The sequence below is a fragment of the Grammomys surdaster genome, unplaced genomic scaffold (assembly GCF_004785775.1).
Source record: "Grammomys surdaster isolate TR1022 unplaced genomic scaffold, NIH_TR_1.0 138, whole genome shotgun sequence".
Lineage (NCBI taxonomy): Eukaryota > Metazoa > Chordata > Mammalia > Rodentia > Muridae > Grammomys > Grammomys surdaster.
Genome location: NW_021604596.1, coordinates 4,746,018 through 4,758,780, shown reverse-complemented (window position 1 = coordinate 4,758,780; position 12,763 = coordinate 4,746,018). Strand labels below are relative to the sequence as shown.

The window sequence follows — 12,763 nt, the reverse complement described above, 5'->3', positions numbered from 1 at the left end:
CTCTTGGCAGGATACACAACAGCTGATGGTCTATTCTTTGCCACAAAGACCAACCTTCCTCTTCATTGGATGATGGGAAGAGAGTCAAGCAGAGCAATTTATAGTTGTATCCCAGCACCTCAATTTTGTTTTATGTTTATTTATATCACGTCTTTTTCTGAGATAACCAGCACTCCTCTTCAAGAGAATTCTCACTGGAGAAGCCTCTGGTAGCCATCAGTGGTTTTCTTCATTGAGTAAGACATCTTAGAACTCTAGGCAAGAGGAAGTGGTGACCAGTTCTTTTATGAGAGTTTAGAATCAACATTCTGTGCTTTATTGAAAGGGTAAATGTGTTCTGTGTCAGTTGAACAATAAATGACTTTGAGTTCCTCAGGGAAGACAGCTTGTCTTCATGGGTTTCCTGTGCTCACAACAGCACAGGACCTGCTCAGTCAGAGTTCGTAGACTGGCCAGAAAAGACAGCTGTGTGGAGTTCTGCTTTGCTCTGTCAGTATTACGTTCAGCTTCAAGCCTCATCCTGGAGAAAACAGAGAAGAAACCCATCTCATAAGATCTTTTAGCAAAGAGAGTCAAATAGGTGCTGGAGCTTCCAAGAGACCCAAGCAGCCATGGGAGTCAGTGTGGCCAGCACTGTAGTTCTTGTAAGTGAGGAGAGACACTTAGAACAGGAGAAATGCATCTAAGACCACACACTTAGACAAGATCTAAATGGCTCTGACCTTACTATCAATGTAATGTCATGCAAAGCAGCCTTCAGTTAGGCTGGCTACAGGTCAGAGCCATGGTCAGGAAAACTGGAAAAAGGCAGAGTGGAACCTGAGGTTCTAGAGTATGGCAAGCAAGACGTCCACTCTTGATCACCTTGCTTACTTCTATATGAGCATAACTTGTTAAGTATGAATAATGGGGAATTTCAAGTATAGGAACAAATTCTTGATGTCTGACAATGTCCATGTACCTCTTGGGGGGTCAGGTTCTAAGGCATGTTAAGTTTCCTTGTGTGTGCTGCCAAGACTGTCGTGAGTGTACCGATGACCCAAGTCCTGGTCCTTGGTGATGCATCTGGGACCTTCTTCTTGACAGGCACTTAGCAGATGCTCCTGATAAACACATAAAAATTGCACTGAGTCATTACGAGACTGAGAAGTCTTTCCGGCAGTTTGAGGGGGCTTGCTGCTGTTGTTGTTTTGTGGTACAAAACATAATAGATACTTTGACAGCTGGAAGGAGGTGTGCCTCTGGGCACATCTGTGAGAAATGGTTATACATCTGTGAGAGTACCCCAGAGGAGTTGTCTTGACTATATTGGTTGATGCAGGAGACCCATCTTAACTGTGAGTGCAACCATTTGCTGGGCAGAAAATCCTGGGTTGTAGAAGAGTAATAAAGAGAGGTGACAACTAACGTGCATACATTGATCCTTGGTCTCTACTCCTGAGGTATATGTAAAATGACCAAGTTCCTGGTACCTTAATTTTTCCCACAGTGATGGACTATACTAATTAAATAAACCCTTTCTCCACTGAGCTACTTTTGTCAGAGTACTTTATCTCAGCAACAGGAAGGAAATGTAAGACACTGAACCTAGTTGAGCCACTCTACACAGGGCTACATCCCCAGATGTGTGTGTGTGTGTATGATAAAATCAATATGTCAAAAAAAGAAAATCATTATACCCAGTGTTTGCAGTGTGTTTAGGACACAGTAAGCTTATGTAAGTAAAGTTGTGGTCACTTTATGTATTGCATGAATATAAAATACCAAAGAGCTCACATCTGCTTGGTGAGCTAAGCCCCTCAGGGTTAGGAAAGGATGCTGGTGGATTTAGGAAGAAAGTAGCTACAGTTTTCTCTTTGGGGTGGAGGCACAGGACTGATTGATACCCAGTTAGACCTAGGTAAACCTTGCCACTTTCCCAACCTTTTGTGCCTCCCTGGTATCCCTGATGCTCCCAAGTGACTGATTGTTAAAACACTGTAATGTGGACCATAAGAAAGAGTTGGCACAAGAGCATTTACAGAAATTTCCCTTAGTGTGAGCTTATGCTAAAGGCACAGCACATTAAAAAGCAGGCTTAGATAACTGTCTGGGTATGGATAAATCTCTGAAGGGGCCACTTTGAGGCAGTTTCCCTGTACTTGAACTTCAGAGGCTGTAATATGCAGACAGTAAGACTTACTTCACAGAATTCTTGACAAAGATTAAATGAAATGATGTATATACGCTTCTTAATACAGTATCCTGCAATTAATAAATATTATCTGCTATTATTAGTAATACTCAGTCTCTGTTCCTTCCAAGGACTGGATGAGAAAAGAGGCTTTGATTGTTTCTATCTAGTATTCTATGGTTTTTGGCATATTACATGTTCTAATTAGTTGTTGGGCAGATGAATGGGTGCATGGATAGATGGATACATGGATGGATGGATGGATTCATAGATTGGTGGGTGGATATATGGATGAATGAGTAAGTGTGTGGATTCCTGGATACATAGATGAATGGGTGGATGGATTTAATTTAATGGATTAAGCACTACAGAAGTCTCAATATTTAAGGTCCTTCCCAAATAGTACTGCCTCACATGCAACATGGTCGTAATGAAGACCCTGCACCCAGCTGCAGTGTCCAGCAGGGGATTCATTGAATTCAAGTAAATGTTTATATTAACAAACCAGTTGCACCCATCTTTGACACCAGCCTTCTCAGAAGGGCAAGCATAGAAACTGTAGAGTCCAGGTCAGAAACATCAGATGCTCATCTATAGTTAGAATCCTGAAAGTTCTTATGACAAAGGATAAAGCTCATATGGGGCAAGGGAAGAACCTGACTTTTAAGAAAGTTATGTCTCACAGTCAACAGTCCTGTAAGACCCAGATGTACGCCTTAAAGAGTCCTCTCTACATGTCGCATAGAAGCTTGCTGCACACAGGGAAGTTCAAAGCCTAGTCTCCCTATCAGAACTTATGGCACATCTGTAGTCCCCCATCCAGACATATTCTACCAATGAGGGGACAATTTTACCACATTCAGTGTTGCCTAGTAACTCAATTGACAGATACATATCAATCATCTTTACCTGTTTCTGGAGCAACCAAACTAAGAAGTTCACCAACAGAAAGATGCTTTGTTAATCCTTCGCCCACTGTGTTTAGAATTATTCGAAGCTATTATTTGTAACAACCAGAGAAAACCATCAAAAGCCCCTGTGAAGAATTCATTCTTCATCTTGTACCTACCACAAATATGTCCACAAGTAGAATGACACGGGTACAGTTGTGCTTGCCAGACTATACCCTTCCCCTGTCAACCAAGAGTGAAGCTCAGTGACACTTGGCACCATGCCTGCCCTTCACATCAGCCTTCCACTAACAGTCTCATCATTAAAGGCCAAGAGTAGCTGACCCTGAAGCACAGTGCTTCTCAACCTTCCTAATGCTATGACCCTTTAATACAGTTCCTCATGTAGCGGTGACCTCCAACCATGAAATTATTTCATTGCTACTGCACATTTATAATTCTGCTATTGTTATTAGTTGAAATGTAAATATCGGATATCCAGGATATCTGACATATGACACCCTCCACGGGGTTACGACCCACAGGTTGAGAACCACTTTAGCCCCCTTCCAAGTGTGTAAACACACAGCAGATTTCCACTTTACTGATCTTATTTGATCTGAACAGAGGAGCTCAGCACTGAGCCTCGCTCCTAAAGAACTTTCTAGTTTTCCCTTTCTAGCTGCTGCTGCAGGGGGAGGGGAGATGAAATGAGACTAAAATGTTAGGAAGTTGAAAGGATCCCAGTAGAAGATCTAAGATGGATGTAACTGTTCTGATAGAGTGTAAATGGATGCCAAATGCTGTTGGCTGGAATCCCACTGACTTAGTGAAAAGCTCGGAGAAGTCCTCGCTTACATGGTGCATGTTATTAGCTACGGAGTATCTTTGAGAGTAGTTAAAGAGGGTTTTCCATTTATTGTTTGTTTGTTTTACTGAGAACCCCAAAATAAGAGACACAAATTGTCTGACCGTCTAAGCTTGTGTGAGGTGATAGAGATGTGTTTTAGTAGCAAATCATTTCCCAGCATGCAGTGGTTCGCACCTCTAACCATCAAGAATTACCATTATTTTGTTTGTTTTGAGAGAGGGTTTCACTTTGCAGCTCAGGCTAGCCTCAAATTCACAGCAATCCTTCTGCCTCAAACTCACAAGTGCTAGGATTACAGGTATGGCCCACAAAGTTAATTAAGAAGAATTAACTCTGTTTCTCAGTAGGAACCAAACCTTACAGTAGCCACAAGGCCTACCTGGATTCACCAGAGGCACATGGTACAGCCACAAGTAGTTCAGCACAGCATAAGTTTGAAGCCTGTGTTCTTATCCTATCATGCCTTGTGGAAATAGTTTATGAGTAGAGCATCACCTGGGCGTCCCATCTGCAAGCACAGAAGATTTCTCATTAGCTTTTAAAATTATATTTACTTCCTTTTGTAAAAAGAGAGAGAGAAAGAGAGAGAGAGAGAGAGAGAGAGAGAGAGAGAGAGAGAGAGAGAGACTCACTGAAAGAGTACTAAGTTTAGATGAACATATACATCAGACAAAGAGCAAATTCCACTTCATCTGAAATTTCTCTCTCCGTTTTATAACCTTTTCTGAAATGGCGTTTATAATATAAATGACTCTCTCCCAAAAAGATTCTAAAATACAAAAAAAAAAAAGTAAAGAAAATAGAGATCCCAGAGCCACCATTCTGTACCCTGCCTTGTCACAGCCCTTTAAAAGGAACTAGTAATTACAACTCATTACCCATCTGGAAGACACACTAAATAGGTTCCAAATCGGTAGAAAGCATTTGAGATCTTAGACACATCCCTGGTTCATTGTAGCGGAAGGTCTAATAGCCTTTCCAAAAATTTCAACTATATGTTTGGTCTACTTACAACATTCTTGAACACATATTCCTGCCAAGATGAAAAATCAAACTAAATCCTTCCACCATGGCTAGCACGTTCCCACTTCTTTCTGATTAATTCAGCTATCTGTGCCATGAAAGCATTCGAAACTAGCAAGCGAAGCTCTAAGTTAGGAAGTTTATTTATCAAGTAAATGTTAAGACTTGCATGAGGGGTGTAGAGGGGCTTAGACATGTTACATTCAGGATACATAAATGTGGATTCTCTTATAGTCCACACTGATCTCAGACAAGGTAAAAAAGAAAACACCCTCCGGTTCTGCCAGATAAAAATAAATGTTTCTTTAGGACACTTGAAGAAATCCAATCATATAATTATTCTATGAAGGTGAATGTAATAAAATTTTAATTAGCTTCATTTCCTTCAGTTCCTCTTAACACATTATCTCAGAAAATAGCCACATGAATAAAATGACCTACATGTACAAAAAATATATTCAAAATAATTTAGCTGAATGAATTAAATTAAAGTGCAGAAGACTTGTTTTCTCAGAAAGATGAGATGGATTTCATCAGAACAGTGTCATCCTCTCAAACATTGTCTCCTGAAACATCAAAGAGTGCCATTTATGCCTTCACTGTGTTTTCTTTATTGGTATTGTTTTATAGAGTACTTGTGCATTCTTATTTCTCAATCCAAGTTTTTTTTCCATTAACTTACAGAAATTAGTCTGACTTGCCCATTAAATAAGGTGAAGTAATATTAACGCAGTGTATATACTACTTAGTAGCCATTCAAATATGAGACACTGGCCCAGTGAGTTGGCTCAGTGCTTCCTACTAAGCCTGAATTCAATACCCTGAATAGAATGAAAGAACCAACTTCCAAAAACTGTCCTCTGACCTCTATATGTGTATCATGGTAGGTATAGACCTACACATGCACATGCATGTGTACGAACACACACACACACACACACAAGCACACACACACACACAAGCGGGCCTCCTTTTTGTACTGACAGTTGGTCTGGTATCATGGAGTGCTGAGGGTGTCCCAGACAGGATGTGGGGTTGGAGTTCTTCCAGGAGAGTTAAGAAACTCTGAAAGATCCCAGATTATCTAATTGTGTACCCGCAAGGTCAACATTTTCTAAAATGGGCATGGAAGACTCAACTCATTCTTCTCCTACTGTATTACTACTTGATTTAACCAAGTCACTCGTCGGTACTTGAAGGGGACATCTCCAGGATGAAGAAACAGAGCTAGCCAATAGCTTTGAATGTTTAGCATGTGCTCAGCTACGGCTGAGCTTTAGTACGAACACGCCTTATACAGTGAATTCCCAATGCATACCTGTGACATCAGTTTCTGAGTCCTATTTGTAAATTAGGGAAACTGAGGCTCTGGGATGGAGAGGAGTTGTCCAGGGTTTCCTACCACAGTAGCAGAGCAGGAAATTGAGGTATAGCTGACTTGACTTTGAACCAGGAGGGGATTCAGTTAAGTGATAACAGTAAAGGGAATTTAGAATAGGGGTGTTTGGGGGAAAGCAGTTTTTTCATCCAGAAACTAACATTATTTTAAAATTAGATATTAAGTGCTATTCCTATGCCAGGCCCTGGGGAAAAGCAGCAGTGAACAGGAGTTAACAAAGTGGGCACACAGTGCCACATGGGACTTTGGCTTTTCATCTGTTGGGGTCCTCTTCTAGGGCCCCTTGATTTTTTCATTGTAAGGCCCTTGTCATAGTGTAAAAGTTCTTTATCAAGAGTAAAACCTAATACCTTTGCTGCTTGATAAAATCAGGGATGGGGGCTAGACATTTAGAGAGAACACTAGTGCATGTTCTTTGGCCTTTGGGGCATCTGAGGAGGGTGGGGGATGGACAGGATGTGACAAAATAGGTGTTGCAGCTCCTGGATGTCACATTTTCCACCAAATCTTCCCTTACACAGATTCTCTCCTTTAGAAGATATTTTGCAATTGATTTTGGGAGACAGACATATGGGGGAGGGGTAGTGGAGGAAGGAAACAGGAAGGAAAGAGTCAGTCTTGCTGGACTTGTGCTCAGAGTCACTCTGTCCTCCCTAGGGACATTTCCCCCCCCCCACCCCCAAGTAAACAGAGTGACTGTTTGCTAATGCAAATCTGGAGGGTCGGACTGTCCAGCACTCAGGAAGCCTATCATCTGGGTCCACACTGCAAAGCTGAGGCCCGAGTCCCTCAATTAAAAGGGAGAGAGTCTGTTACCGATTCAAGGTGAAAGAAAAAACATTATTCTGGCACAGGCAGTACACCATTCATAGTTTTGAAACTTGAATATTTTGCTGACAAAGAAAAATGTATTTTTAAGCCTGAGTTCTAAAAACAAAACAATCTTCCATCCCTGTCCTGTAGCTGGCCTGTTTCTGCCAGCTCCTCGATATGAGCACAAACACATTCTTGCACTTTCCAGGGCTCGGCCAGCTTTCAGCACAGCTGGGGGCATATGCTCCTCCCACCCTGCCTCCTTCCTGTGCTGAACAGACTGGGCTCTCCTGCCCGGCCTGGCCCTCTCCTCTCCACAGCTCTGGAACAGGCTTGTGCCCTCCTCAAACTGTGTTACCTGCAGGCAGGAGGACAAAGGAGAAGGAAGCGGTTCTGTTCTCTCTCAAATCAGGGCTGTATCCTAACAGAAATGAGAGTTAGGGAAACCAAAGCCTGCCCCATGGTAAAACCAAAAATCACTCACAGAAACAGGGAAAAAAGAAGTTTGCAGACAGGAGGAAAGAAGAAAAGGAGTTGACTGGGGAAGAGCTGATTGGGGGAAATTCTCACACTAGGTTGCTACAGAAACTTCTCTGAGTCACCAGTTTCGATTTTGGTTTATCTTTACACCTGTCCACAAAGGGTTGCTCAGTTATCTGGGCTATGGGGAAGGGGAAGATCCTTTTGGCAAATTCTGCTAGCTCTGTGAACCAGTGCATTAGATATGAATTCAACTGAATCAAAGAATCTTGTTGTATCCCCAAAGATGCTTCCCATATGCAGCTTTTTTTCTCCTTTTCGTGTTGTGTGGTAGCCTTTGATTAGTGATTTCACTTTTGGGTTACTTACCAAAACAGTCAGAAAGGCAAGTTCCCTCAAACATCTGTACAGGACCATGTGGGTAGCTCTCATGCCTGTTTATTTATCCACAGGAATGAAGGGTGTCAGGTGCTGGCTATCCCTCTTTGAAACTAGTTATTAATGACAAGGAAGAAATGTTGAAGGGTTAAAGGTCTCAATCTTTGAAAGCATGAGAGGAGAATCTTAGAATCTGAGGTTGGGAAGAACCAGATAAAGAAGCAGAGACTGCATGGTGTGCCCCCAGGGTCACAGCATGGTAAGATGCCAGGTCTAGCACGCCCAGCTCTATTCTCTTCCAACAGAGCGTTCATGTCCTGTTCATGTCCACCTTTTCTCCCTCCCAACAGTGTAGACAAAGCTCTGCAGGGCCTGACAAAGTCCTGTGACTTGAGACAGTCATTCACTAGAAGATCTCCACACAGAGGTTTCTCTGAGCAAATCAGAAAGAGGTTTTGCTTCCAAAGCACAGACTTACCCTCCAGTCTCTGTCTCCCAGCCTGGTTATGAGGCCTGCTTGATGAAGGACAGGCTGTATGTCGTTCAGCCCTGCCCTCTTCCCTCAGCAGGGGCTCAACCCTGTGCTTCTGTCCTCATGGTGCCCATATATCAAGAGAGGTCCTAATCAGGGACGACACACCTGCCAATCAAATACTCAGCATGAAGGTCTTTTATAGCCGACGAAGACCAAAAGGAAAACACAAACTCATCTTCAGGGTCTCTGAAATCTTTTTCTTTTTCTCCCAACACTTTTCATTTCTAAAGAGCTCAGCCACACTCAACTCTGAACAAAACTGTAAGTAGATAAACTTGCCAAAGGACTTTATTTTTCTTGACTAACCTCTTTCCTACACTCAATTACGTAGCTGCTCTCTGCAGCTGTTAGACATACTCTTTTTAGACTATTCTTATTGAAACTATTCTTATTGAAAACCCCCTGTGCACCAAAATTAAGGTTTTCCTTTCTGTGGCATTTATAATTTAATGAGAATTCCTAGCTCAATGCTTGGAACACAGTGCACACTTGATAACTACATGACAAGCAAAAAGAAAGGGAGGATGTGAATAGGTCCATAGCCCATGAATGATGGAGTTCAGGCAGCAGGCCCGTAAAGGAGTGACAGTAAGCGATGTGATAACAAGGCTGTGTGCTTGGTCCCAGCTTCTGGAAAATACCCAAGCCATCAGTGAAACCCCAAGAAAACCCGATGCAGACACCTGTAGCATATCTCTGAAACTCTTCTGAGTAGACAATGGCTTACTCGTCCAATTCTGAGATACCTCAGAATTTCTAGGATTGAAGATCCTTTGCATCTAACTGCTTATCAAACCCTTGTCTAGCAACAATGTCCTGGACTTCTAACAAAAACTACATGCTCGTTGTCTACAAAGTATCACTTCAGAAACTTCCCTCCAGACACCACACCCATGGTTATTCCCAGTCACCCTCCCTCATCTCTTCATTCTCAGACAATGATGCTCACCTCTGTCTGCTTATTACAAGTCCATAGTGAGCTTATATATACACATGTTATGTCAAACAGAGGATCTACAGTTATAAAGATGATTAGAGAATCCCCAGCTGCAAGCCTGGGTGAGAAGTCCTTTTTGTTTTCTTCCTGTGAGGAGTAGGTGCATCTGAATACTGCCTAGACTCAGAGTTCCTAGAAAGAAGGCATCTGTCTCCATCACCCAGAGCTGTTTCTGCTTCGTAAAGTGTTGTGTGTGCAACAGTCACCCTGTGACACTTCTTCACACCCAGAATATTCAGCCAGACAGTCAATTGTCTGTATGCTGTCTGTTGTTTTACCCAGAAATTAGAGGGATTTCTCACGACTCTGTTCTTTTTCGGCTGGAGAACCTTCTGTGTTTCACACCAATTACTTTGCCATCTGTGCAGAACACAGATTCCAGAGCCTTGTCTACCACCAATGGCTAGTAAAGTCCATTTGGCCTCCCAGTGGCTCTTCCTCTGTATCCCAGGTGGCAACATTTGTTTTCCTTGCTGCCACTTGAGAATTTTAGATGGATTCTTTATGACATCCCCTTTTAAAATATATAAGTGTGTTTATTTAGTGGGGGGAGGTAGTGGTGTGTGTGAAGACACAGGTGTGCCACAGAACTCATGTAGAGATGACAAAGCAACTTCCAGGAGTCAGTTCTCCCCTGCCACATTATTGATTCAGGGTCTCTCTTGTTTCTGCTGCTGTATTCCAGACAATTGTCCTACGCTCACCTAGCATTATAAACATGAGCCACTTTGTGAGCCTTTTTTAATGTGTGTGTTCTAGGGATCTTACTCGAGTTGTCAAAGCTAGCTTTTTTTTTTTAACCTGTTGAGCCTTTTCCCCAGCCCTGGTCCTCTTGGAGTACCTTCCTGTTTCTGCACAGAATGGGCATTCTGCTTGGACCTCTATTCCCTTGCCACTGTGCTGATTCTGTGAAAGAGAGCAAGATTTGTTAGAACTCTAATCTACACCTGACTTCTTGTGTCCCTGACTGTTAAAGGGCACCAGTACCAGCTGCTGCCCTTTCTCTTCCAAGGTCAAACTGAAGATGAAGTAATAAGCTAGTCAATCTAAGGGAAACCTGTCTTTATTTAAACCCAAGGACTCAGCCCTAAGTCAGCGGCTGCCCCTGTGTTGCAGAATGTTCAGAATTAGGTGATAGTGAACATTGCATTATCCAGGGTTTAACTGAGCTTTGTGGTTTGGGTAAAGAAAAGAGATGGAGAAATAGCTTCACAGAGAGGCAAGCTTGGGCTGTGGAGGTGACTCTCTGGGTAAAGCACTTGCAGCACAAGAAAGAAGACCTGAGTTTGAGTTCTCAGAACACACATAAAGCCAGGTGAGGTAGCACACATGCAAAACCCCAAAGTTCCCTCCTCTCTGCCTCCCCAGCTTTCGGGTTACAGATAAATGCCACCGTGCCCAGCTTTTCACATGTGTGCTGAGGATGGAACCCCAGTCCTCATGTCCGCATGGCCCAGCAAGTTACCAGCTGAGCCGTCTCCAGCCCAATTTAACCTTTTTTTTCTTATCTTAGATGACTTGTTAGAAACCTCTGCATCTCAGTCCCAAATTCAAATACCATCTTCTCCATAAAGCCCAGAACTTGAGAATAGCGTTCTCAAGGAATTCTTTTTAGTCATTCATTCATTCAACATGTACTTATCAAGCGCCTGCAAAATGCTAGGTGCTGTATCCTCAGTGCTGGATATGCAAGGGTAAAGAAGACATACATGTCTTCTGCAGGGCTATGATGTTTCAGTATGACGAAGAGACTATAAGGTAATAGAGAAATGCATACAAAATTTAGGGGCTAGTTTGAGAGCAACTGAACAAGATAGAGAGTCATAGGATGATGTGTTGGGTGTGTGCACTGTGTGTTCATGGAAGTGGTTTTGTGCACTGTGCACTCAGATGCTGATCACTGTGCGGAGAGATCTGGTGGCAGTATGGAGGCTGGCATTGCCTTTATCATCTCACGACTCTATGTTGTGTAAAAGTTGTTTTCCATTACCTCTGACTGGTTAATAAAGAGCCGATTCAGCCAATAGCTGGGCAGGACTTCCAGTCCCAGTGAAAGGGGTCTTTGGTGAGAACCAAAAAGAGAGAGAGAGAGAGAGAGAGAGAGAGAGAGAGAGAGAGAGACAGAGAGAGAGAGAGAGAGAGATTTGCCAGAAGATAGACCATGAGCAGTTGTGCTTTCTTCAGACCATCACTTTCTAGTATGTATTTTGGAGAATGCATCCTGAACTGAGTAATACAAAATCTAGTTATACCGCACCCACTATTAATAGTTCTACAACCAGCTATAAAGATAAATATATGCACATACATTCATATATAAAATAACACAATATAGATGTTGCCAAGTCTCAGTAAAATAAATAAATGAGTTTAAAAAATCCACTTTATATTCTCTAATTACAACACACATTGCTGCTGGTGAGACAGTGGAGTGCCGTAGAATTCAATTTAGACGGCTCTCCTCAAATTCTTTTATCTTTTTCTATTGCACAAATGCTTAGGTACTAATAGATGCTTATAGTTTTACTGGTAAAATCTAGGTACTAGTCAGTCCCAGTGTTCCTCTTAACTAAAGTACAGATGTTTACCTTTCTCTTTACTGGGTTACTCTCTCTTCCACAATCGCATCCTGACTAGTTTTAATCTAATAACCTTCATACTGTTAACCAAGCTGCTTCTTGGAATATTTTGTCATGTTAGCGTTGGGGGTTAAAATATTAAAGGGTGCATTTATACAGTTTGCAATAAACAGTCAAAGAACAAGGTTCAGATCCCCAGAGAGATCTCAATAGTTGTGTGTTCCTGGGATCTGTGGGTGAACCGCACCAGAGTGAGCCACACTCCCTCTGAGAGCAAGAATTTATGCAATTGTTTCTGGCTGGATATTTTTGGTCTCTTCCTTCTTGTGTGTACTCTGCTAACTGTCCTGCGCTGCATGACTGAGAATAGCCTGAAGACTGGGCAGTTGCTGCTCCTGGGTCTTTGCTGCCTGAATAAAGAGCATTAAGTGTTTATCAGTTCTTTGGTTTCCAGTAAATACAGATACATGCTTCAGCAGCAAAGCTAAACTTGCAAGCAGCTATCCAATAAAGTCCTGTCTTACAATCATATATAATGTACCTTTGCTTCTAAATGTATGTGTGTACAAGAGAGAGGTAGCCAGGATGGGATACCTGGACATTTAGAAAAAATTAGCCAATGATC

The 12,763-nt window shown here is 42.3% G+C and overlaps 1 protein-coding gene and 1 long non-coding RNA gene across 4 annotated transcripts in view; one reads left to right on the top strand and one right to left on the bottom strand.

The window, feature by feature from the left end:
- The window catches only part of Maml2 (mastermind like transcriptional coactivator 2), a 326,128-nt gene that overhangs the window by 272,033 nt on the left and 41,332 nt on the right, over nt 1-12,763 (top strand). The window lies entirely within an intron of this gene.
- The window catches only part of LOC114617721, a 48,942-nt gene that overhangs the window by 2,850 nt on the left and 33,329 nt on the right, over nt 1-12,763 (bottom strand). For both annotated transcript variants that reach the window (XR_003710863.1, XR_003710862.1), the window contains exons 3-5: nt 4,314-4,442; nt 962-1,103; nt 55-520 (exon numbers count right to left, since the gene is read on the bottom strand). This is a non-coding gene — a long non-coding RNA (uncharacterized LOC114617721). The remainder of the gene's footprint in view (nt 1-54; nt 521-961; nt 1,104-4,313; nt 4,443-12,763) is intronic.